General features: G+C 41.4%; 1 pseudogene; it reads right to left on the minus strand.

The window, feature by feature from the left end:
- Window positions 1-2,934: 2,934 nt before the first annotated feature.
- On the minus strand, window positions 2,935-26,093 carry LOC122213237 (annotated as a pseudogene).
- Between the last annotated feature and the right edge of the window lie 272 nt (window positions 26,094-26,365).

A 26,365-nucleotide genomic window follows, 5' to 3' on the forward strand; every position in this document is an offset into this window, starting at 1 on the left:
TCCTCTAGAATATCTTTGGGAGCCGGTGTGTGCAAGGATGAAAACTCATTAACCAGTTTGACAATTTTTGCTTAGTTTCACAAAGCATTTGGGCCAGACTTCAAGTATTCATTCCGCAGGAACTTAGTTTGCTGTGATCATTCTGGCAGCTAGTGATGGACACCGCCCACCTCTTTGCTGTCTTGAAACCTTTTACCAAAATGTTCTAATTGTGTCTTCCCACTGAGGTATTTTGAAAAGTTCCTTAAATGACAACTAAGCACGGCAGTCAAATCCCTTGGCAATCTGCATATCAACAGCAGAGTTTATACTCCTACATCTGAAAAAAATTAGTAGCTGCATTGGGGTAGAGGAATGTTTTGCAACCATTAAGTTATTGTAACCTATTTAAGTAAATACAATAATAAAATGACAGACTCGGAGCGCCTCTGGCGCTCAGTTGGTTAGGCATCCTACTTCAGCTCAGGTCGTGGTCTCATGGTTTGTGAGTTCGAGCCCCATGTCGGGCTGTGTGCTGACAGCTCAGAGCCTGGAGCCTGCTTTGGATTCTGTGTCTCCCTCTCTTCTCTGCCCCTCCCTCTCTGTCTCTCTCAAAAATAAATAAATATTAAAAACATTGCTATCATAATTGGTAACATTTATTCACGTTAGCCACTTTGAGCTAAGCACTTTGCATATAATGCTACTTTCAGTTGAGGAAATTGACTTTGGCCCAGAAGTTCAGTTACTAGCCCAAGGTAATGCAGCCAGTAATAGGGGAACCAGAATATGGACTCACATCTGTCTCTGAAGTCCGGACTTCTCACCATCCTGGAGAGGGAAGGGCAAGGGGAAGGAAGGTTGGATACCACCTAGTAGCCCTGGTGCTGTGACCCCTGCTCAGGGAAGAATATTCGTGAAAAATACTTGTTCTTCAGGGAAGTTCCTGTGCTGGTTGAGGCTTAATTACACACAGTGCAATAACCCTGAAACCTTGCACAGCTTGTCTGCACATCTGGGTAACCGGTCTTGCAGAGGAAGGATTGACACTAGGGGTCAGAAAAACCTGTTCTTGTCTGGTGTTTGCCACTTACCGGTCATGTGACCTTGGACAAGAGACTTATGGCTTTAAGCTTTAGATGACAGAGGGAGAAATAGTATAATGTTGCCGCCTCGATCTACTTTTCAGGGCTTTATAGATTGAAGTGAAACTGTACTTTATAATATCCAAATATAAGGCATTATCATTGTTAATATCATTGTAGCCATAGGCATATTTCATTCTTCCGTTCCTATTTTATTAGTCTTTTAAGGAATCGCACGATGTTCTTAGATGGAGTGGGCAACCTGGTCTCTTTCTTAACAGATTCAAATTCACATCATTAAGGAGGAGAAAGAAATTGAGCCGTGCCTTTGGGCACATCCTGGCAAAGTAAAAAGTGGCAGGATTTCAGTGGGATAAGGAGGAAACCGTGAGACGCGTCACTGGCGTAAATTTATATTTGGAAAAAGGATCCCTGGAAAGGGGGGTCTCAGAGGACATGGGTGATTTCTAAAAATGAGTACAGTCAGAATGTGCCTGTAGTTGCAAAATGTTTTCTCGCGTGGTTCAAATTCCTCACACGACCCAAACAAATAAGCCTTGTCAGCCATGTGTCTCCTTCATCCACCGTTCAACGCTTCTTTACCTACAGAGAAGAATTCAGAACGTATCTTACGCAGCCAAGGTAAGCAAGATGATCATTTCAATATGCGCAAGCTTGAGGTCAACGATAGCCAAGTACATAAAAATTTATTTTTGTTTTAATAGATTGATGTCTAATTAGCTGACCAATGGGGGGTAATGCTAATAGTACCAGATAACTCAAGTAAATGTTATTTAACAGCATGGGGCTCCAGTAACACAGGAACAACCTTCTAGGCATTATATCATCTAAGCCCAGGAAGCCCCCCTGTGGTGGCAGCATTGCATTATTTAAAATCAGTTCATCATGTTCCCCACGGGTATTGGCCACCTTTCGAAACTGTCTCTGGTCATGAGGTATTTGTGCCTGCGCTGTGATAATGAATCTCTCCTATAATCTCCAAAACTCAGGCAGATGATGTTTAGAGATTCCAGAAGAAAAGAATGCCGAGCGATTCTCCTCCCTGCTTAATCCCTGATTAAACAAAATTAGATGGTATAATTACATTAATTTCAGAGTCCACGATACCTTTATCAAACATCTTTTCGTTTTATAGCGTGGTCTTCTGTTGTCTTATTCAAGCAGGGTTTTTGTTTTTTACATTTTCATAACATTTTAACCTTTAATAGAAACTGTGTATAATAAATATATATATATATATATATATATATATATATATATATATATATATTTTACTGTATCTTCTATAAGATAACTGCTACAGAAATTTGTATAGATGGAAAGCAAGATGAATGGTTAAGGAGGACCCAGTCCTGTGGGCTGTTCTCAGAGGTTGTAGGTCAGAGTTCACTGGGGGAGGAGGGTTCAGATTACCCAGTCAGGTGAGAGGTGAAGAAAGGCTAAAACACAGGAAGTTAGATAGAGATAACCAGACATTGGGTTTCATCGGTATCCCAATGGTGCACATGTCCTACCTAAAACCTATGTGGATTTGTTCCAAGACTTGGGAATTCCCATAACAAAGATGTCCCTCCCGTTAGGCATGGTCCCAAATACTCTGTCAGTTCCCTCAGCTCTGACAGGAATCCCATCTCTCTCTTCCTTGCACAGATCTTCACAACTTGTAGATTCTTTTGGTCCCTCCGCCCCCCCCCCCCCCAAATTTAGTTTATGTTTAACTAGAGCACTCAACAACCCAGAGGAAAAACGACATAGTCTTGAGTCATCCTTCAGTGAGAGATAGTCAAAAATACCTGTTAAAAGCATGGAAAATTCAGATCTTCCAAGGTCAGATGGTTCCCCAAACAAGCTATCGATTGATGGAAGAGGGTTCTGGCTTCCCACGTGCAGTAGCCACTCCACTTTGAGGCAGTGGTGCAAAGCCTTTCTCAGAAGTTCCAGAACCCTGTGATCGGTACCCGTCTCCAGCCATCTGCATCTAGCCCAGAGCATCCACTGTGCCTTCAGCAGTTTCTTTGACTGAATGATCTTCAAGGGTTAGTGAAGGTTCAAAAAGCAAGGGCGAAGGAGGGCACTGCGTACCGTCATTGACAACATTCGAGTCCTCCTTCGACTTATACATCTGTTGGGGGGGGGGTCGGGGGGACCTCCAGTTGGGAGTGGGAAGTAGGGATCTTCAGAGAGGGTTTCAGGAACTGGTTTGTTGCAAGGTACCTCTTGAGACCACTGGAAGCACTTGAAGAGAACCTGATTTGTGTCCTGACACATAGGGGTGAGGTGGTATTTGGTGAAGAGACTGATCAGAACGACGAACATCATCCACAAAGGCCAAGCGCCTCTGACTGGGACGAATCATATGAGCCTCTTGGGCAGCACCAGCTGCGACCAGCACTCTGCGTGCCTCCAGCTGCTGGTGTAGTAAGGCTTCCACTCCATAGCACTGACCATACCACCGAAGACATTTTAGATGCTTGGGATAGACAGAATCCCAAGCGGGCTCTGCACCACCAGCTCAGAACCCGATGCCAGGCTCGAACTCCCAAACCATGAGATCATGACCTGAGCCGAGATCAAGAGTCAGATGCTTAACCAACTGAGCCACCCAGGCGCCCCTTCAAGCATATACTTAATGCAAAACTCCTGCCCCTCCAGACAAAGCTGTGAGCACAGATTCTGAGTGACTGAACAAGACAGGGGCTCCTGAGACCTGGGCACTGCCGTGAACCTCCCCCGATTGGTGGACAAGACTTGGATCCGAATCCCGTTCATGCCAAAATCTCTGCCACTGCACTGTGCCACGCCGCGAACCCTCGGGCCACGCCACCTGCTCTTCTCAAGCAGGTTTTATATCCTGGGTGTGTTGGTAGGTGATGGAGGGGTAAACAGACATACATGTTCATCAAACGAGTACCGTTTCCGCTTCTTTCATTCGCCCGTTGCGTTTCTTGAGTTCTCTACTTTTTGTGCGTGCAGCATTCATCTTTCTACAATGCGGTGACAAGGGGTATATGAGTGTCCCTACTCTCACAGCGGAGTCAATAGTTGGTCTTGTGACTTAGCTGAATATTTCAAATGAGAGAAACAACCCTTTCTAGCTGAAAGTCTCAAGTGAGAAGACATACAAAAAGCGTGCCCATAAACATAAACAGAGGCGCCTACTCTCATACGTTACAAAGTTGTGTACAATTTATTTTACTTTATTTTCTTTTCCGGGCAGCTCTACCCAGTGACATCACATGGATTATGTCTCAAAGGCCGCATTCTTGTTTGAAAACCTTCAACAGGAAATTCTGGGGTTGTAACCTGAGTTTCTAATTCTCACAGCCTGTGCTGATTTAGAATGCAAGTTCCTGACATCTAACGGATAAGAGGCTGGTTACCAACCATTAGCCTGGGGCCGACAGAGCCCTGAAATTGTGTTTCTCTATCTCATCTCCCAGTTGCTTACTAATTAATGGCCGTAAGGTTTCACCAGGTATAACTGGCCTCTGGGTACCTCCCTTTTTATTTTGGGGGTGAAAAGGTGTCCACTTCCGGATCCCAGCTCTGACAGGAAGAACATTCTATCTCAGAAACACTTGCATGAAAAATAGAAAGTATAGGGCGGGGGGTGGGGGTGGGAATGAATGTGAGGCCCAAATAAGCTAGGTCATAGAGACGTTAAATACTCTTCTGCCAGCCAAAAGTAATTATCATCGTGAATTTAGAAACTATGAATTGAGGATTTGAAGGGCTTACTGTTTTAATTTTAGGTGTTTGGGAAGCTTCAATAGTAGCTGCCTTTATAGCAGTAAGCTAATGGAAGTTAATACAAAGTGTGTTCTTTGACGTCTAGTTTGAAAAAAAAAAAGGAAAAAAAGATTAAACAAGATAGGAAATTATGTAAAATAGGTAAATATGCTTATTTCTTTTTATTATTTCGTTTACTTCCATCCGAACTGCGCAGTTAGACGTTCTCTAGGAAGTTTGTGTGTGGGAGTGGCATCGGTGTTTCTTTTTTTTTAATCCTTTTTTTTTTTTAACATTTATTTATATTTGAGAGACAGAGCATGAACAGGAGAGGGGCAGAGAGAGAGAGAGGGAGACACAGAATCGGAAGCAGGCTCCAGGCTCCGAGCTGTCGGCACAGAGCCTGACGCGGGGCTCGAACTCAGGAACCGTGAGATCATGACCTGAACCGAAGTCAGAAGCTTAATGAACTGAGCCACGCAGGCACCCCAATCAGTGTTTCATACAGAATACTGATTCATTTTGATTTTTCAGCTTTAGTAGATCTTGGCAAGCCTTTCCTCCCTTCAAACGCATACATGCATGCACACCCACGCCGGCCCGCGCACATGCATACACATACACACACACTTTCTTTAAACATTTTACTTCCGGTGTTACCTTAAGCTCCTAAGCATGACAACTTGGGAGCCCACTGTTAAGTGACATTTCTCCAGGTCACTGCTTCTGGTTACAGCTTCTGCCCAGAAAATAGTTGTGCTGTGTTTTCCCTCAGCTCATCAGGCACAGCTTCCTGTTTGGCAAAAACAACAACATCCAACTGCAATGATTGAGGTCATTATAACATCTTGTTCAGTGTAAGCGAAACTGAGTTCTTTCGAACACTGACTGAAGATCCGACGCTCAGGCTCGGTCTGGGAGAAAGAGGAATATTGACGGGTTACAGACCTGTGGAGTCTAATGAAAGAAAGATCAAAAGAAATCATTAGGGCTGGATTATGGATGTTGAGAAAGGATGGTCTGAATGTGTACTGAGTTTTAATGACAGCAAGCTAAAGGTTGTTGATTAGAATTCATTATTCCAGAGAGTGTTACCAACCTTAAAAGAATGGTCTTAATTCCTGCCCCACACCCCTACAAAGAGGCAACCTAAAAGTAATGATGCTTCAGTTGAACTCTAAACACAGAACTGGAAGTGATTTTAGGTGAAGAAACTCTTAAGAATGAGTGAGAGGAAGACAGTGGTTTATGCTCCTCTCTCCCTGGGCTATGGGGCCAGTGCGGTATTTGCTGAGATTTCCTCAGGGGTGCAAGACCAGGTGGTTCATCCATCTTCTCAATAAGGTGATGCCAGCCAGAGCTTTGAGTCGCTAAATCCTGTCTGGGAAGCAGCTGCTGTTCTTTTCCTTTTGTTGTGGTTGATCTCAACTAAAAAGACCACTTGATGGTAGAAGACAACTGCAGTCCCATTTATTCTGATTATATTACACGCAGAATTCTAAGATCAGAGGAAGGACCCCCTGATTTCGAACGAAGAGGAATTTGCAGAGGTGAATGTGGAGGCTGGGCGCAGGGCTATCGTGAGTCAGCGCAAGACACATAAACACCGCTGGGTGGTGGGTGGATTGTTTCGGGCGGTGATGATGGGTCGTTGAGGGGGATGTCTCAAGGCTTTGAAAGCTGTCTCATCTGTATTCAAGGAAAAATATGAAGACTGTGAACAAGGTGCTTTCATTTCTGGGACCTCGGCCATCTCAGCTGTGGAGGTGAGATGAGTTCTATGATCCCGAAGGTCCTTCCAACTCAAGCGCGCTCTCACTCCAGCTCTTGAGTTATTTTGTATCCACAGAGCATTCTTATGAACCAACAACACGCGAGCCTTTATCACCTTAGAGCAGATTCTCGTTCGCTGGTGGACTTCGATGACCAATCACAGTTGCCATACAATTGGATGTTACTGCAGCCGTAGACCTGTGTATATTTCCTGTAGGGTTATTACAAAAAAATAATGTCTCCGTGCACGCCTCCATATTTCTTTCATTCACATATTTTGAAATTATCACAGGGTCTCATAAATACCTTGTCAACATCAGTTTGGTCGTAAGGTGATATCATGTAAATGTTCCAAGCGACGTTGCCAGAGGTACTCTGTATGCGTTTTTGTGTGTATGTGCCTGTCCCCACGCACGTGTGTGAGCACCTGGGGTAGCACAGCCGGAGTGTCAATTGCGATGACATCAGAAACGAACTCCCAGACCTCAGTACTCTTCCCTTCCCATCCAGAATACAGGACGGCAGTCCGACCGGTCTGTGAGATCTACACATCTGAAAAGATCCCTCCCGATTCCAGGATTGCAAATGATCTTAGGACCAAATGCCAAACTCTGGACACGAAACACAAAGGCAGCTCAACGCTGAAGCTGCGTTTACTTCTCTAGGCCGTGGGTCCACGTTTCTCTCCGTGACACAGTTTGAGTGCCAGCCGTGCCGCCCGACTTTAAAATGCCCGAATTCTCCATTTTCTTTCCAGTGTTAAGCCCTCGTAGGGTCTGTCTCCCTTGACGGAAATACGCTTCCCCTGCTTCCTTCACAGCCGACCCCTTCTGTTGCTTCAGGCTTCAGCTGGGTTAATTGGAGAAGGAGAAGTGAAGGAAGGAGAGTATAATTATTTCATAATATCAGTTCTGCATCTGACAACAGAGACAGAACCTAAGACTGTAAGTAATTGATTCATAGTTACTGAGCACCTGCTACTACTGTGTAAAAATGCCACAGGTGACATAAACAGGAACGAGATCCAGACCCCAGATTCCCGATTTGTGGAATATATACACACAAGAGTCCTAATGCAGAACGCTACCTTGCAAGTGCAGGCACCGTGGTGATTTAGAAAAGAGGGTGACCACATTCTGTCGAATTCGGAAAACAACTTAATCTGACGTTATTCTAAGAGTTTCCAAACTCCATTAGCCCACAGGACCTTCCGCTCTCAAAGATACCCCTCAGTCTAATCTTGGGTGATTCCCCAAGGATCAAGTGAGTGAATCCTAGACCCCCAAATTCCCATCAAATTACTGGTTTTCCGTGGCTGTAAAAAAGTTTGAAAGCCACAGGTGTTTTCTACTTGAATACTATTACAGTATGACATTAGCAGATACTCTCAAGTTGATTTTCACTTTCAAGGACATCGCTGGATAACAAATGCACGGTGTCTGTAGCAGAGCTTGTAGCCCAAGTCACTGAAGCGAAATTGTGATTCGTCAGTTCATGGCCATGTGTGATATTGAGGCACCTCAGGAAACCTCACACTTACCAGGTGCATTCATTATTCTTTCTTCTCTTTTAGTAAAATTTCACAGGAAAGATATTTGTTGGAAATTACTGTACAACACTGTGATCTTTGAGAATGAGTCAACGTCCGATGTTAATTGCAAATGTGTCGATACGGTGCAGTGGGAGTTTTGGTTTTTTGAAGCAGAGGAAAAAGGTACTGAGCTTAAGAACTATAAACTCCAAAAATATCTGTGGAAGAAAAATGACATCTTAACTACAGTACTTTTTTCTTTCTTTCATCGGAATATGCGTTTTACCATATGATTTGAACTACTTTTAATTTCTGTCTAAATCCTGCTTCGTTGTGAGCTAAACTAAGCATCCTTCTCTAGGATTCAAGAGTTCACTGTATGAGGTAAATTAACTCTTCCAGTGCTCTGGGGTACCAATTAATGCCCCAGAGGAGGTAAATTACTAAATGGTACCCTGCTGCTCTAAGAAGACTGAATTTGCCTCAAATGGTTCACTTGCTCTCTGTTAGAGAGTAGATTACTCCCAATGGTTCTCTATAGGACAGGGTCCATTTTTAAATAGGAAATTAGATGTCCTATGATTGGCAGGCTAGACCTTCCCAAATGTGTCATAGGATAGTCATGATTAGATTACCAGAATCTATAAATGCCTGTAATGAAAGCTTGACGAGTCGACCAGTAGATGTAAGGGCATGGAACAGAATATTTAGAATATTTGAAAAGTTTGAAGTTTTGTAAGCATAGGGAGAACCAGATATTTGATTTTTATTATTAAGGTGGAGCCGTCTATCATCGTTTAGAAGCATTTTGTAGTGTAGTATCACACTGACATGTTACAAAATGGTGTTCATCCTTTTATTCACTAATCAAAGGACAGAAAAATGGGGGTGCCTGGGTGGCTCAGTCAGTTGAGCGTCTGACTCTTGATTTCAGCTCAGGTCATGATCTCATGGTCGTGGGATCAAGCCCTGCATTGGGCTCTGTGCTGAGCATGAAGCCTGCTTAAGATTCTCTCTCTATCTGCCCCTCTCCCCAACTCATGTGTTCTCTCTCTCTCTCTTTCAAAAAAGAAATATATACATATAGAAAAAAGATGCAGAAATGCAGAATATTTTTCACTCTAGCTTCCTTTGCAAATGGATTTTTAATGTTGCTTGAATACTCTCACTGCTTTAGAAGATACTTTTTCGATGAGTCTGTTAGAAAGTTTTGCTTTATATGGAGGCAAGAACTACTTTCCAATATCTTCATTTGTTCATCATTGCACAAATAGTCGTGAGTGCCTCATACATGGGAGACCGTAAAGGGAAGGGCGGAATTCATGCCTTCTTGAACCGTGAGAAGAACAAACACAAAACCATGAACATTAAATTGTGATAGGTGATAATGAAGAAAATAAAGGAGAGTCCAGGGTCAAAAATACTTGGGGTGGGGAAAGTGAGGGGGGGGGTGGATAACCCTAGGTGAGGCACCGTGGAATGTTGTATAAGAGAATAAGAAGTTATACTTACATTTAATCCTAAAGGTTGTGAAGGAGCTGCCTTTGAAAAGCAGAGGGGGGCGGGGTGAGTACGTGGGAAATGTGCTGAGACAAAAGAGATGCCGTGGGCCCCGTGACGAGACACAGGTGAACAAGGAGAGGGGTGGATGGGGGCGGGAATTGAGATGGAGGGAAGGGCCGGTGTCACCCCGGGCAGGGCCTTGTAAGCCAACCTGAGGAAGGCGATTGTCCTTTCAAGTTCAGTGGAAGAATGACTAAGTAGATGAGTGCCATCATCTAATTAGTGTTTGAAATAGCAATGATATTGAATATTCACAGAGCCCCTACTCTGTGCCAGACACATTTTTCACGACTCAGCACACACTGATATCTCTAATAACCCCGTGAAATGGAACTCACGTAAGGCCCAGAACAGTTCCGTGGCGTCCAGAGTTGTCCAGCTAGCAAATTCCATCACTAGAGTTTAAACCTGAGCAGCGTATACCCTCACTAGTAACCACCCCTATGTTCCTAGCTAGTTAGCGACATCTATCAACTTTTAAAAGTTACATAAGCAGCATTAAACAGTGCTTAAGTGCATGAGAATAGATGAAGGTTTTTTGAGGACTGAGTTTATGTTTAAAGTTTATTTTGAGAGAGAGAGAGAGAGAGAGAGAGAGAGAGCAGGGGAGGACAGAGATGGAGAGAGGCAGAATCTCCAGAAGGATCTGGACTGCACAGGGCCTGACGTGGGGCTCGAGCCCACGAAACCGTGAAATCCTGACCTGAGCTGAAATCAAGAGTTAGGACACTTAACTGGCTGAGCCATCAGGCGCCCGGGATGGAGTTTTGGAAGAAGACCCAGGACTGAGCCCTGTGTGCTCCTGGCAGTATACACAGAAGAGAATGATAAAGCTAGCAAAGGCCACTGAAAAGCAGTGAGCCAGTAAGAGGGGGACACTGCCGATGGAGAGGTGGTAGGGAACCAAGGTGGGTGTCCTAAGATGAAACGAAGGTCAGTCGTGCTTCGTGCTGTGGAGAAGTGAGTAGACATCTGTGCCTGATTAGATCACGGAAATCCTTCACGAGCAGGCCAAGAGAAATTTCACGGAGAGGCCTAAAAAAAAAGGCTGATGGATGGGAGTAAGAGTGAGAAAGATGAAATCAAGATGGAATATATGGACGAATGTTTAGAATTCTGTTGGTGGAAGAGAAATAGCTAGAGAGAAAGATCATTTGGGTCAGGGAGAACACACACACACACACACACACACACACACACACACACACACACACACGGAAAGAACAACCAAGCATATGCACACGCTGATAAGAGAAAAGGGAGCCTTTGAACATGCCGGAGAGAAAACAATATCAATGTATAAGTTTCTTTGAGGAGACAAAGCAAGAGAAGATTCAGGGAAGAAATGGGAGGTTCAGCATTTGCTGGAGAAGGGATTGTCCTGATTGAGCGTGCGTGAGAAAATGTGTGTACTTTGGCCAGTAGAAAACTTTGGCCAGTGGGTTCTTGCTCTGCATTGAGAAAAAGGCAAATAGGGGCGCCTGGGTGGCTCAGTCGGTTCAGCATCTGACTCTTGATTTCGGCTCAGGTCACGATCTCACAATTTGTGAGGTTGAGCCCCGCATCGGGCTCTGAACTGACATTGCAGAGCCTGCTTGGGATTCTCTCCCTCTCTCTACCCCTTCCTAACTAATTCTCTCTCTCTCTCTCTCTCTCTCTCTCTCTCTCTCTCTGTCTCTCTCAAAACAAATTAAAAAAAACATTTAAAATTGTTCAAACAAAGAAAAAGGCAAATAATTAGAAATATCTGATATTGTTGATAATGGGCCTCCATCTATACTAAAAGCTTCACATAGGTTACTTCAATTAATTTTCAGAGAACGCTTCTCAGAAAATTCTCAGAAAAAAAAATTTAATTTTTAATTAACAGCTGACGGAAATGAGACTCACAGGAATTAAGTGACGTGCCCCAAATCACAAATCCACTCGTTGCTAGAGCTCAGAGTCTGGAGGTGATCAGCCTGGCACCAACATCTGATTCCAGAGCTAGAGACTGACTTCCTTAGTCCCTACTACGTGCGAGGTGAGGCTCAGAGAGCTACCCCAGCTTTCCCAGTGTATGCACCTGTTCGCTGACAGGCCTCAGTGTTCTTCCTCCACTCCACCCGATTCTCCTGCTTTAGAGGCAGGAGACATTTTAAAGTAAAACTACGTGAGTGTGTAGTATGAACTTTATTCACGGAAAATTTAGTGGAATTTGGGGGGGAGGCTGTAAAGGTTAAAATCTTAAGAATCCAATATAATTGTTTCTCAAGACAGGAAAACACGAAGTCAAAGAGAACTCTTCGTATCACTCGTGTAAATTTTCCTAATGCAGACTCCATGTATATACAATTAGTTTTAAAAAAAGCATTTTCCAAGTGGCTGATTAACTTTTAATCAGAATGCTAAGATGATTAGACACAGTCTGATTATGTAAGAAAAGGTGCAGTGCAAGGCAGTGTTGTGCTTTTGGTACGCATGTGCAATTTAAGACGAAGTTCAATAATTTTTCGTGTAACAGACCTGGTCAAAATTAGCAGCGGCGGTTTCCCAAAGGCTGTACGTGTGTCTGTTAATATTTCCTGTATAACGAGCAAGATTTCTAACTTTGACATTTTTTCTAACAGAACGGCTGTCACCCTTAGAAGCTCTTAGAATAAAATGCTAAGAGGAATTTTAAATTTCTTATTTTAAGGAAACTATCTGTCTTCCATTCAGTCTTACTATTCATTGTATAGTTTCAGTCTGCTTATAGAAATGCAGTAGCCTGAAGATTTGTTGCTTGTTGATTTTTTTTCCCAACTCTACTATGCACCATTTAATATGCACATCTTTTACTCCAGCCCATGGTGTCCACACAGACATCAAACAGACCTTCACACGTGGAACCCAACAGCACCTCAATTCAGATCCTGCAGACTGTGCATCTCTCTAAGGAGACTCCCGAGTGTCCCACAGGCTCATGCCCCTGCCCCTCAAAATGGCGGTCAACTTGATCATACAGCTTGTCTTCGTTTCCCTTCTTCCTGTTCATTCCCTCGTTCCTCACACAGGCTCCCCAGGATGGCTTTCCCAAATAAGCTAAGTGCGTGGCCCAGGCTAACACACCGGCAAGAATTAAATTGCTATCGTAGAAGCATAAAGAGAAGGTACATATATCCTTTAAGTTGCACATCCGTATGCCAAAATAAATCTTACTTTGTTAAAACGTTCACACACAATTTTATTTCAGTGTTTTTCAGCTATTTGTCTGGGTGTGTGATTTTTATAAGATAAATATTTTAGGTTGTTGAAGATCTAGGAATTTACCTCATCCTTTAAAATGAACTATAATGTGGTAACACAGGTCGGTTATGTTCTGTGGTTTACAGCAATCACACGACCTGCAAAGGAATGAAATCCTGCCATTTGCAACACATGGATGGTTCTAGAGGGTATGCTACGTGAAATAAGTCAGTCAGGGAAAGATAAATACCGTACGATTTCACTCATATGTAGAATTTAAGCAACAAAACAAACGAGCAAAGAAACAGACCAACAAAAAAGCAGACTCTTAAATATAGAGAATGAACTGGTACTTACCAGAGGGGAGGTGAGTGGGGGAAATATGTTAGAGGATTGGGAGTACACTTATCATGATGAGCACTGAATACTGTTTAGAATTGTCAAATCAGGGGCGCCTGGGTGGCGCAGTCGGCTAAGCGTCCGACTTCAGCCAGGTCACGATCTTGCGGTCCGTGAGTTCGAGCCCCGCGTCAGGCTCTGGGCTGATGGCTCGGAGCCTGGAGCCTGTTTCCGATTCTGTGTCTCCCTCTCTCTCTGCCCCTCCCCCGTTCATGCTCTGTCTCTCTCTGTCCCAAAAATAAATAAAAAACGTTGAAAAAAAAATTAAAAAAAAAAAAAGAATTGTCAAATCATTATATTGTGCTAAAACTAATATACTGTACTGAACTAATATTGTACTGAAACTAATATAGCATTGTATGTTAATTATACTTCCATTAAAATTTTAAAAGATAAACATAAAAATCAATCACTCATATGACCAGTCACGTTCCCTTTTCATGAGCCCATCCCTTTTTTTTTTTTTAAGTTTATGTCTTTATTTTTGAGAGTGAGGTTGAGGGAGAGGAAAAGAAAGAGGGAAAGAGAATCCCAAGCAGGACAGTGCAGAGCCCAATGCTGGGCTTGAGCCCACAAACCCTGAGATCATGACCTGAGCCGAAATCAAGAGTTGGACCCTTAGCCAACTAAGCCACCCAAGCGTCCCTGTGAGCCATTCCCTTTTTAGTACCTGACAGTTGACATGAAAAAATGTTTATTAATTTAATAATTCAACATTGAGTCAAATGGGCTTCTCTCATCGGAAGTAGAAATGATAGGAAGCTTGCAAAATAATCGTTCCATCAGGCTAAGAATAAACATAATCCTGAGAACGAATTAGTCATCACACTATACTGCTTATTAAACATCTGCATGTGCTTCTTTCTTCCTGTGCTGAGTACCCAGAAGGTCCATTCCTGGTTATAGGGAGTAAAAGAATTCTTACGGTCTTCACCAGGGCTGTGCCTTAACAGGAGAATTAACACCTGTGTTGTCTATAATAATGAAGGTGTTTTTATTTTTGCTTCGATTTCCTTTTCATCGTACCATTGATGGAATCTGACCCAAAGGATGGGTAGAGAAACATAGGTGTAGATATGGATATATGGAGAGAGATTTCAATACTGACAATGTATATCCTGCTAAATTTAATCATGTTCTCATACTTCTGAGACATAGAGTTGGAGCTGAGAATTTTTCTTAAAATAGTTTTTATCCACGGTATCAATATATGTTGTTATAAATACCAGAATAATGAATTCATTTGGATTTTTGTTATGTATTTCTGATAACGATTTTTTCTGATGAGGTTATTAACAACCTGAAAAGCAATATATCTGGACAAGATAAGCCAGCAGCTTCGAATCCACCGGAAAGGAGTGTTGAATCACATTACCATTTAGACAACAGTAATGGGAAGCAAACCTACAGATACCATTAAAACCTCAAAGAAAATTCCTCCACAAAAGGAATTTCTGACATCAGATGATGGGCCCGAGAAGACCAAAGGGACTTGGGATGTGTGCTCAAAATTGGCCTTTCATGTGTGTTTATGTATTCAGCTTGTCCATCCATCAAAAGCTCCACCTGTCTTGGCGATATCGCCCATTATTTATTTATCTGCAGAGAGAGTAGAGTCTGAATTGATCTTTATTTCAGTCATGTCCTGAATGTAAGAATTGTGAAGAGCAGTTTGGAGCCAGTAAACATCCTTTTTCTAAGAAAGAAGCTGTACTTCACAGGGATCTGGAGTCTTGAAGTTCAGATCTACTCTTGGAGAATAACATACAGTTCATAGGAAACCTCCTCCTGTCCCCCCCCCCACCCCCCGCCGGTCTATTTTTAGACAAATGTGGACATTTCATCCAGTCACCTCATGAAACTAAACCTGATATAATGTTTCTCAATTTTATCTTTCCTTGGAAAACTGTAGTTAATTAAAAATAATAATAATAATAATAATAATAAAGTATTTAAAAAGAGCTGCTTTGAGAACTGTCATCTAAACTGTATAGCATTGTACAAGACCCAAGAAACCACAACCAAGATATTCCTTTGTCTACCAGTGTTTTGAAGGAAAGTGCATGATTTCTTTCTTCAGCCAAGGAGACCCAATTGGCAATGACTTCTGGTAGTGGTTCCTCACATTTATGGCAAATTTTCTATGTGTCACCCATTGTACTACATGCTTTATATGACTCGTCTAACTTAAGTCTGTGAAATGCCCTGGATACTTACTATTCAGTCTATTTTAGGGGCACCTGGGTGGCTCAGTCGGTTCAGTGGCTGACTTCAACTCAGGTGATCATCTTACGGTCTGTGAGTTCGAGCCCTCCATTGGGCTCTCTGCTGTCAGCGTGGAGCCCACTTTGGGTCCTCTGTCCCCTTCTCTGTCTCTGCCCCTCCCCTGCTCATCCTCTCTCTTTCTTTCTTTCTCTCTCAAAGATAAATAAAAATAAACCTGTTTTAGGTTAAGTAACCTATTCAATTTGTAAGTGGCAGAGCCAGTGGTGTTAAACATCTCATTCCATGCCTGTGTGATTCAGAGAACAAACCAACATGTACGCCTTTGGGATACTTATATACTAAACAAGCTCTTTAATGTAAGAACGTAAAAGGTTGTACAGGACACTGCTCATAGATGAAACAATGTATTGGGGATGATAGCGAGATGGAAAAGAAGGATTTCACTCTTAGGAAGCCTGCAGTTTAGTAGTGGGGATAAAGCAAACCCACGTGTTTGTAATAAAATGGTTCCTATCTTTGTAGCCTTAGAAGTTGACAAAGTTCTTTCAGGCATTTTAATTTAATTTCCTTGTATCCAATGTTTTCATCACTAAGCTCTCTATACCTCTCAGACTCTTCTATACATGGCTGGATTGTTTTCTTAGCCTTCACATAAATCCATTAAAACTTCAAGACAGACATGTTGATTACACCTTCCTTCTTAGTACTAATAAAAATGTATTAGTACTAAGTACATATGTACTTATATGTACTATGTACTTAGTACATAAAAATTTATGTAAAATATATATGAATATATATAAATGATGATTTCAACATCTTATGCGATGAAATGGAATATATTTGTCGTAAGCGTATGATTCAGTATAATTGAAACATTGATTGGCTTGGCACTGGCCATCAAAGAGAGCAGAGTAGGGACCTCTTGGCCAAAGTCCCCTATCCCCCCCCTCCGCTTCCTTCCACCTTCTTTTCTCTCATATGATGAGTAAGAAAGGTCTCTTCTTCCTCCAAGGCTGTGCCTTCCAAGTCTTCTCTGAATTCTCTCTTGCTTTGTGTTCTCAGGTATGTCCATATGTTAGATATCATTTTTCTCTTCTTAATCTCCAATCACTCCCTTTCCCTAATGTGTCGTCATATGGACTGTATCCTTACATATGGTTGTGTTCATGTGTGTCCATGCCTGTGCGTGTGTGTGTGTGTGTGTGTGTGTGTGTGTGTGTGTGTATTCTCTCTTGACCCCCTGTCCCTCTCCTGCTATAGCTCTCTTTGTATCCAAGGGGGAAAATTTTCCTAGAAAGCATAAATGAATGGCTCAGATTTAAAGTAGGAAAAAATACACAGCCAAATAATGTATACCTGGGATGTGGGCAACAGAGAACATATATACTGTAAGGTCAATGAGTTAGGGTATGAGCAAAGAGCTCAGCTGTGGTGTTAAGTCTAGCATTTAGAACTGGCTGTGCCATTTACCTATCTCTTTGAGATTGACCAAATCACACAAAATCCGTTTCTTCATCCGTAATAATAGCTTCCTCTGCTACTCAAAGTTGCAACCTCAATAAAAAAAATAAACAAAAAATTTAAAAAAGCCAATCTCTGTTAGAAAGCTTTACAAAACTACGTGGACCTCGCCTGATACAAATATGAGATGCCATTGCCTTTCATTGAGATAAATATCCTAGTGACTCCTCAGCATTCACAAACAAATCATTCTCTTATCCCCAGTTCTGCTCATTTATGCAGCTCCCCGTTTACCTAGAACACAGGATTGCTATATTCCAAGTAACTGTCAGGGGGTATAATATCCAATTCACTGCTGCTCAGTTCATCAGTAGTGAAGAGTAAAACCCATGGATGCTTATCTGAATGATAAGCCGTTCTTTCAAACTTGTAGACATCCTAAATTGTATTACTGGAATAAGCTATCCAGTCAGGAAGCCTGGAGAACCCATCAAAGTAGTGCCCTATGAAATATGTTTGTTTAATTTTCTTAAGTAACATTTGGAATGATAAAGTTATATAATATAAAAAGTTAGATTATAGAAAAAAGAGAGCTTCCTGTGAATTGTTTCACTTTGTAATGGAAGGGTATTATTAAGTCTGTTACATGCCATCTGCTTCTACTGAAAGGTCTCAGCATCACAAATAGCTGTGCTTCGTCCAGAAATTGCGTGTTTAAATCTAATCATCACTCATATTTGTATATGTGGCCGTGCCCTTATCACGTGAAAGGTGTATATGTGCCCCACCTCTTGCAGATACGCAGACTTCATAGAATAAATGTTCATACATTTTTCTGAGTCTGTCTCATTCTTGATCTTAGCGTACTTTCCATACTGTCCTTTCCCTTTGGATCATTTTCCTTTACCAGCATTGTTTTTAATGTGTGTACACGTTTGTGTGTGTATTTTAGTGGATTATATATGCACTTGGTCAAACATCAAACAACCGGTAGAGGAACGCAGGGATCCCCTGCTATCTGAAATCAGAGCATTCCTATAATAACTTTCGTGAGAAGCAATTGCCATTAACTTATAGGGAAAATTTTTTTACGTGTTCCTAGACCAAACAGTAACCTCTCTCAGGATTCTCTGATACCTTAAGACACATCTTGCTAACGAATGCACAAAATCAGTCGAGATTGTGTTTCTACACATTCTAACCAAAGGAACTTTCTGATTTTTACCCTTTTACTCCTTCTCTTTATTGACAGTTATTTTTTGTTGTTTTACTAATTTTGAAGCCCTTTTCTTGTAAAGAAAATAGGGGTTTTGAATACATGATATGTGTCCCAAGTTGCTGCTTATTTTTGACTTTTGCTTATAATGTTTTGATATCCACAGATTGCTAATATTTATTCTTTTTATCAGTATTGGGATTTTTAGTCTTTGGATTTGAGGTCATGCTTAGAAAGCCTTTTCCTAAATGACGACTTTTGCATATATTTTTATTCATTGTCATGTCTAAATCTTGCTAAATCTGGGATTTATTTTGGAGTAAGAAGTGATAGCTCCAACTTGGCCTTTATTTTGTCTCGTTGTTATTTTTCATCTAGGTGCCTTCCAGTTGCATAAAACCATGTACGAAAAACTCATCTTAATGATTTTAAGTGACATCATTATTTATTCATTAAGTAAATATTTATCGGGGCACCAGGGTGGCTCAGTCGGTTGGGCGTCTGACTTCGGCTCAGGTCATGACCTCACGGTCCGTGAGTTCGAGCCCCGCATCGGGCTCTGGGCTGACAGCTCAGAGCCTGGAGCCTGTTTCGGATTCTGTGTCTCCCTCTCTCTCTGACCCTCCCCTGCTCATGCTCTGTCTCTCTCTGTCTCAAAAACAAATAAATGTTAAAAAAAAAAAAAGTAAATATCCATTTTACCATGTTTTAGGACTTTATATTTTGTATCATCTATTTGCCTATTTATTTATTTTAATAATTTATTTTTTAATTTACATCCAAATTAGCATATAGTGCAAAAATGATTTCAGGAGTAGATTCCTTAATGCCCCTTACCCATTTGAGCCCATCCCCACCTCCTACAACCCCTCCAGTAACCCTCTGTTTGTTCTCCATATTTAAGAGTCTCTTATGTTTTGTTCCCCTCCCTGTTTTTATATTATTTTTGCTTCCCTTCTCTTATGTTCATCTGTTTTGTATCTTAACGTCCTCATATGAGTGAAGTCATATGATTTTTGTCTTTCTCTGGCTGACTAATTTCACTTAACATAATACCCTCCAGTTCCATCCATGTAGTTGCTAATGGCGAGATTTTATTCTTTTTGAAGAATAAATACATAAACACACACACACACACACACACACACACACACACACACACCACATCTGCTTTATCCATTCATCCGTCAATGGACACTTGGGCTCTTTCCATACTTGGCTATTGTTGATAGTGTTTCTATACTGTTTGCCTATTTAGACACCAGCTTCAAAGTGAATTAACACAATTTTAACATGTACTTAAATATTAAGTAGAGATAGTTATCACTCTTTAGTCATTTTCTTTTCCTTTTTTTTTTTTTAATGTTAAACTATCCATTTGAATTTTAATGTCAGTTTGCTGGGGATCCAAAATTTAAATAAATAAGACAACCGACAACAACAACAAACACTTTACAATATTTGTGTGGGAAAGTGTCAGTTCATAGAATAACCTGGTGGTAATTGTTACTCTATCATATTGAATCTTAACCCAAAATGGACAAAAGTCCATTTTTCAACACTTTTTTATATGTACTTCAGTAAAACGTTTAAAAGTGTCTTTACACTGATCTTACACATTTCTTGTTGAATTTTAAAATATAATAGTTGTCCTTATATAAACAGTATTTTTCCTTAAATACATTGCAGCACTGAGTGTAGTATGTATATGATAACTAACAATTTCTGAAATTTTAATTTTATACTGAACATTGCACTGAATTCTCTTATAATATATAATGATGATCTCTACTTCACTTGAATTTCCTGAGTAGGCGATCATACTATAATTACCATTATAACTGTATAATTCTGCTTCTTCCATTTTCTGTTACATCTGCTGTTTTATCCTGTTGCTTGTATGCCCCATTTACTACCTATAGCAAAATGGGTAATGATAGTGGGTCGTAGTGGACTTTTTATAGAAACGCTTTTGCAACTTGGACTAAAAACAATGTTAAAGTGTAACTTTTTATATCCAGAGATAAACCCAAGTATCCTTTTTTTACTTGTATCATGTCAGTTATTTTGTGGTATTGTTTTTGCCATTCCTAATTTCTTTTATAACTTTTTTTTCAAACAAGTTTTTGCCTACAGAATAGCAGACTGTGTAACATTTATAGGGAAACAAAAACCAAAAGGAAACAAATCGAAATGAGAAAAACAAATGAAACACTTGAAACTTTTGGATACAAATTCTCTAGGGATTGATCTCCTTTTTTTTTTTTTTTTTTTTTTTTTTTTTTTAACTTATATGGTTACCTTCATTACCATTTCTTTACAGGAACAAATAAAAATTCATCACGTATTTGAGAGGCTTCTTTTTAAAAAAAAATTTTTTTTTAACGTTTATTTATTTTTGAGACAGAGACAGAGCATGAACAGGGGAGGAGCAGAGAGAGAGGGAGACACAGAATCTGAAACAGGCTCCAGGCTCTGAGCTGTCAGCACAGAGCCCAACGCGGGGCTCGAACCCACGGACCGTGAGATCATGACCTGAGCCGAAGTCGGACGCTTAACCGACCAAGCCACCCAGGCGCCCCAAGAGGCTTCTGAATTGAATTTTTAGTTTCAGCAGAGTGATCGCTTTTTTTGCCCAAATGATCACCCCAAACTAAGAGGAGAATAAAAAAACAAAACATGAACTGTATCATAGATAAACCTAGAAGAAAGTTGTAACTCTGAACTTAAAGACTCAGAATGGGTGAAAGAGGAAGCCCAATTTTAGGATTTTCCCAATAAAGATAAGTGTAAGAGATCATTTGAAAAAAGGCTAAGGGATAGGAGACACCAAACAGAAAGTAATTTATCGGTAGTTTTTTTGTTTTGTTTTGTTTTTTTCACATTTGTATATGAAGGCGGTAGATTCCCAGGTTCTCATTACAAACCTGGTTGAGTCAGGTGCCTACCCTTTTTCCACCTGTCTCTGAGACAGGTCACCTGTGATCTGAGGAAACCATGTGACAGGCTCTGGAGGGCAGGAGTGTAAGATAAAGAGGAAGATAAACAAGCAGAAGAAAAGAAAAATATTAAGGGAAGTGTCACATTGAACGGTAAGATTGCTCACTCCATTCTTCCTCAGAAACATGAACTACATTCACAGGGCAATTAGATCCATGCTGGAGAAAAGCTATTCCACTGAAGACATTTGGGGAATCTTCCACAAGAATATAAATAGCAAACTGGGCACCACAGTGAAACCGTGAAGTCAGCAGGACCGTCTTGTGTATCTCAGAATTTTTATTTCACTATTTAGTGCCTCACTGTAAACCAGAATATCCTTAGGCATTCGAAGAAAGCCTCGGACATAAAGGAGACACGGACCGTAAACACTAAAACAAAAGGATCTTAAACTCACACACATACACACATGCACAATTTAGGCAGGAAGAGCAAGCACCAAAAAAACCCAAGTTTATCCTTCAGGGAGTAATATGGTCTTATAGTATGATGACAGGTGATATTGATGATGTTACATGCAAAATTCATGAATACAAGCATCAGAGGTATGTTAGAAAAGTTGAAGCCATCTCCCATAAAATAAATAAAAAAAGATAGAGATACGGGCGCCTGGGTGACTCAGTCTGTTGAGCATCCGACTCTTGATTTCAGCTCAGGTCGTGATCCCAGGGTATGGGATGGAGCCCTGTGTCGGGCTCCACACTGAGCGGGAGCCTCCTAAGGATTCTCTCTCTCTCCCGCTGCCCCCCTCCCCCGCTCGCATTCTCCAAAATTACAGAACAGAACAAAACAAAAAGATAGAGATGGACTGTATGAAGAAAAGACAAGTCTTGGAGTATTAACCCTAAAAGTCAGAAATCTAAGCAATTATTTAGGAAGAAGAAACCAAATGGTGGTGAGAAATTATACAAATATATATATAATAAAGAAAGTACCAGGAACTGAAAGACATGCATCTCCAGATTTAAAACGTCACTGAGAAATTTCCTTTGACTTGGGAATAAAGCGAACACCTGAAAACGCTTTCAGAATTTAAAAAAAAAAAAGAAAGAAAGAAAGAAAAGCCGCATATAAGTTATCTGGGATTGCATCAGAATCACCATCCTGAAAATCAGATGCAAGTGAAACAAAGTTTTTAAAATTTTGAAGGAAATGGTTTTCAGTCATCTCATCAAATAGGCATGAGAATATATTAAATATATTTTCAATTGTGCGGGTTTTTTTTCTTTTTTTTTTAAATTATATACTCTTTTTTGCCTGAGGATGTGCTTTTTTTTAGTTTTTAAATATTTTTCACAGAGAGAGAGAGAGAGAGAGAGATAGCATGAGTGGGAGGGGAGAGAGAGAGGGAGACACAGAATCCGAAACAGGCCCCAGACTCCGAGCTGTCAGCACAGAGCCCGATGCGGAGCTCGAACTCATGAACTGTGAGATCATGACCTGAGCCGAAGTTGGACGCTTAACTGACTGAGCCACTCAGGTGCCCAGAGGATGTACTTTTTTTAAAAAAGGGATGCAAACCAATAAAGAAGAAAACAAAGGAACTGGAGTGGTTGCTCCTGGGGAGCAAAATGGAAAAAGTGGGAAGAGGTAAAGAACTAAGGTTTTGTTTATATTTTAAATCAAATTTAACATTTAAAGCTTTGTGTGTGACTATGAAAAAAATTGATATTATTAAAAAAAAATGTTTATTTATTTTTGAGACAGAGAAACAGAGCATGAGCAGGGGAGAGGCAGAGAGAGGGAGACACAGAATCCGAAGCTGGCTCCAGGCTCTGAGCTGTCAGCACAGAGGCTGACGCGGGGCTAGAACTCATGAACTGTGAGATCAAGACCTGAGCTGAAGTTGGATGCCTCACTGACTGAGCCACCCAGGCGCCCCGACTTTATTTTTTTTAATGTTTATTTATTTACTTAGAGAGAAAGGGAGGGAGGGGCAGAGAGACCGGGAAAGAGAGAATCCCAAGCAGGCTTCACCCTGTGCAGAGCCTGACGTGGGTCTCAAACCCACGAACCTTGAGATCATGACCTGAGCCAAAACCAAGAGATGGACTGAGCGCCTCAGCGCCCCAAACTCTACTTTAAAAGTTTAAACTCTAAACAAGGAGTTAGCTGGAAATGTCTAAAATAGAAATATCTAAAAACACAAATGGCAAATAGCCTCCAAATTTAAAATATTCCTGCAGTGCACAGATTTTACCAGAACTTAATTCACAAATAGTAGCAATCTCCAGAGACATAGATGTGTACACTGTCTTTTCACTAAATCTGCTATATCTGCTTGTTGCTAAAAGATTAGATTATCCCTATACATACACAAAAACACTAAAATGGTTAGGAGAATGGGATGACAAGATAGTCACAAGAAGCTGCATTATCATTAAAAATTCACTTTAGCTGAGAGGAAGGATTTAAGGGAAGTACACATCCTTAGTACGAGACCTTTGATGTAGTTGAACAAATGTGTACCTGATGTGACCCGAGCCTTTTTAACGGATGCTTTACAATACAAGCAAATGTGCTGGGCTCCTCATTAGAGATGTGGGAAATTAAATAATGTGTTTTACTTTTTCCTGAAGCATATCAAAATGATCAAACAGAGGCATACTTTGAAATCTGTTTGTGGGCCATACCATTCATGTGCATGAAAGCAGCCAAGACTTCAGTATTTGTGGTTTTGGTTTCTTTTCAGGGTCTTTTCGACAATATTATGACACCGTAAATGGAATATACAATTAGTGTGACTGTTCAACTCCAGAATTTATTTTACATCTTACAAAGTCTTATTATCAGATATTCGTGCTGATCTGGCAGCTTGAAAGTGCCTGGTTCCGGGCAACGTATTGGTCAAAGAGTTGTTCAGATGTTATTTCAGCTCCCCCCCCCCCCAAAAGACACACATTGCCTGTGTTCACCCCGCCTTTTAAAAACACGCTAACAAAACCAAAACACGTCCTGTGGCAAATTCGTTTCCCTCCTTTTACTTTTTTAAAGAATGCGTTTGTTAGTTCATTGCTTCTCTGTCACCAGACTGTCTCGTGAATATCCCCTCAACCATTGGTTGACTTCCCCTGTTCAAAGCAAACAGTGGGCTCCAACCAGAGTCAACCCCTGTGACACCTGCAAAGACCCCGGGGAGACCAGAGCACGTCTCATCCATAGGATCAGGGATAATCTTCTTGCAAGCCAGAGCGCTCGCTGGGTGCCAGGCTCAGCCTGGCCGCAGAGGGATTAGCCTGTGCCTTTTGCTATATGTGGCGTGAATCGTGTTCACGCCTTGGGAGTCTCCATCGGATCACGGCCTTATACTTTGCAGACGGGAGACTAAAGAAAAGCTGTAGGCATAAAGAAGCTGACAGTTCCCCTTCTCCGAATTTTAATCAGTCATTCCTACAGTTCTGACAGATTTTCTCAGGTTTTTTGGCATGCCTTCGGTGAGGACCTCTGATTTCCTCTTACGAGGAAAACCAGACAATGAAATAAATGGTTTTTTTTTTTTTCCCCATGTAAGTCAGTTCATTTAAACTTCTTTGAGGGTATAGATCTGGACTTTTATTTTATTTGGGACCCAGTGCAGGACCTTGGATTAAGGTCGTCTGGTGTGGTTCTTATAAGCTCCTCTAATTCACTGTCACCCACATTCCTTTCATCCCCCCTTTTTCCGCCACTGACCCACGTGGAGAAACTCCCCTAGACGTACCCAACTCTTCATCTTTATTTTGCTTCACCTGAACAGATGACGTTTGCTGAGGAAAGTCACACAACATGGTTGACTGGTTTAACCTTCAGGGGCTCCTGGGTGGCCCAGTCAGTGGAGCGTCTGTCTCTTGATTGTACCTCACCAGGGTCGTGGGATCAAGCCACGTATTGGGCTCCACACTGAGCGTGGAGCCTGCTTAGGATTCTTTCTCTCCCTCTCTCCCTCTGCCCATCCCCCATTTGCTTGCACTCTCTCTCTCTCTCTCTCTCTCTCTCTCTCTCTCAAATCAAATCATAAGCATGTCCTACCAAGTTGACGCTCAACCTCGTCAGGCAATGTTGTTACCTCTTCCTAGTGAAACCGACTTCGCACTTTCTTCGTTGATGGTCTCTCTGACCTTTTGGGTGAGAACAACACTAAGAGAACCAACAGCCCTCAGCTGCCCACAACCTAATTTACAAATTTGCCATTACGCATATTCATAATCTTCTTCCCTTCCCTGTGGATACAGTTAGATAAAAGGGGGAGGGTTTCTACTTTAAGTCCCATTCTGTTTGTTCTGCCAGTCCCTTACCCTCTCACCATTGTAAGGATTTAATCTTCCCATTACTCCTTTTCCGTATCTGCAATGCTCATCTCTCCTCTACATAACCATTCTCTTCAGGAAACAACATGGTTATAATTATCTCTCATCCATAAAACAAAGACAAGCAAACAAAGAAGAAACTGTTGAAAACACAACTCCTTACTTGCTATCGTAAACTTTCCGTTTGCTCTTGATGTAACGAAATGTCTTATAAGTGTTGTCTATATTGACTATTTTTATCTCCCCCTAATTTCTTCCACACTCCTTGTTCTTTTGTTTATCTAGCTTATGATGAAAAAGGAAATAATTTGTTTCAAAAAGGAAATAATTTTAAAACTCTAGGTTTTTCCTCACACCACATGACTAATCTGACACCTTTGTAGAGTAATGAAACTCTGAGGGGAAACGGCCCGGCTCTCTCCTTGAGCTAACATCCTTTCCATTTCGGTTTATGGGCTGTTGACATAAAGCTCTTTTGTTAGCGTTACCAGCTACCCAGTCCAACAGATAGCAATGTGCACCCATCTATCTTACTTTGCGCCATTCAACACCGTGGAGCGCTTTCTCCTAGACAGGCCTATGACTCCACACGCCTCATTTTCTTCCACTCTCATTGGCTCGACCCCATCAGGGTTCTCTTCTGTCTTTCTCCTGTCATCTGCATGCCAAGTGCCTAGTACTAGGCTTGTTTTATTGTCTATTTACTTTTGCTTTCAAATCTGTCAAGTAACTTTAAATACCACCGGCGTGTTGATGATTCCCAATGGTATGTCCCTGGCCCCAGTGACTCCCCAGTGTCTGGCTGCCTACCTGGTGAGTTCCACTGGATTGCCAAATAGGGCTCCAAGACATACTGTGTCCAAAAGGCAGCTCTTGCCCGCCTCCC

This window comes from Panthera leo, chromosome A2 (genome assembly GCF_018350215.1).
Source record: "Panthera leo isolate Ple1 chromosome A2, P.leo_Ple1_pat1.1, whole genome shotgun sequence".
NCBI lineage: Eukaryota > Metazoa > Chordata > Mammalia > Carnivora > Felidae > Panthera > Panthera leo.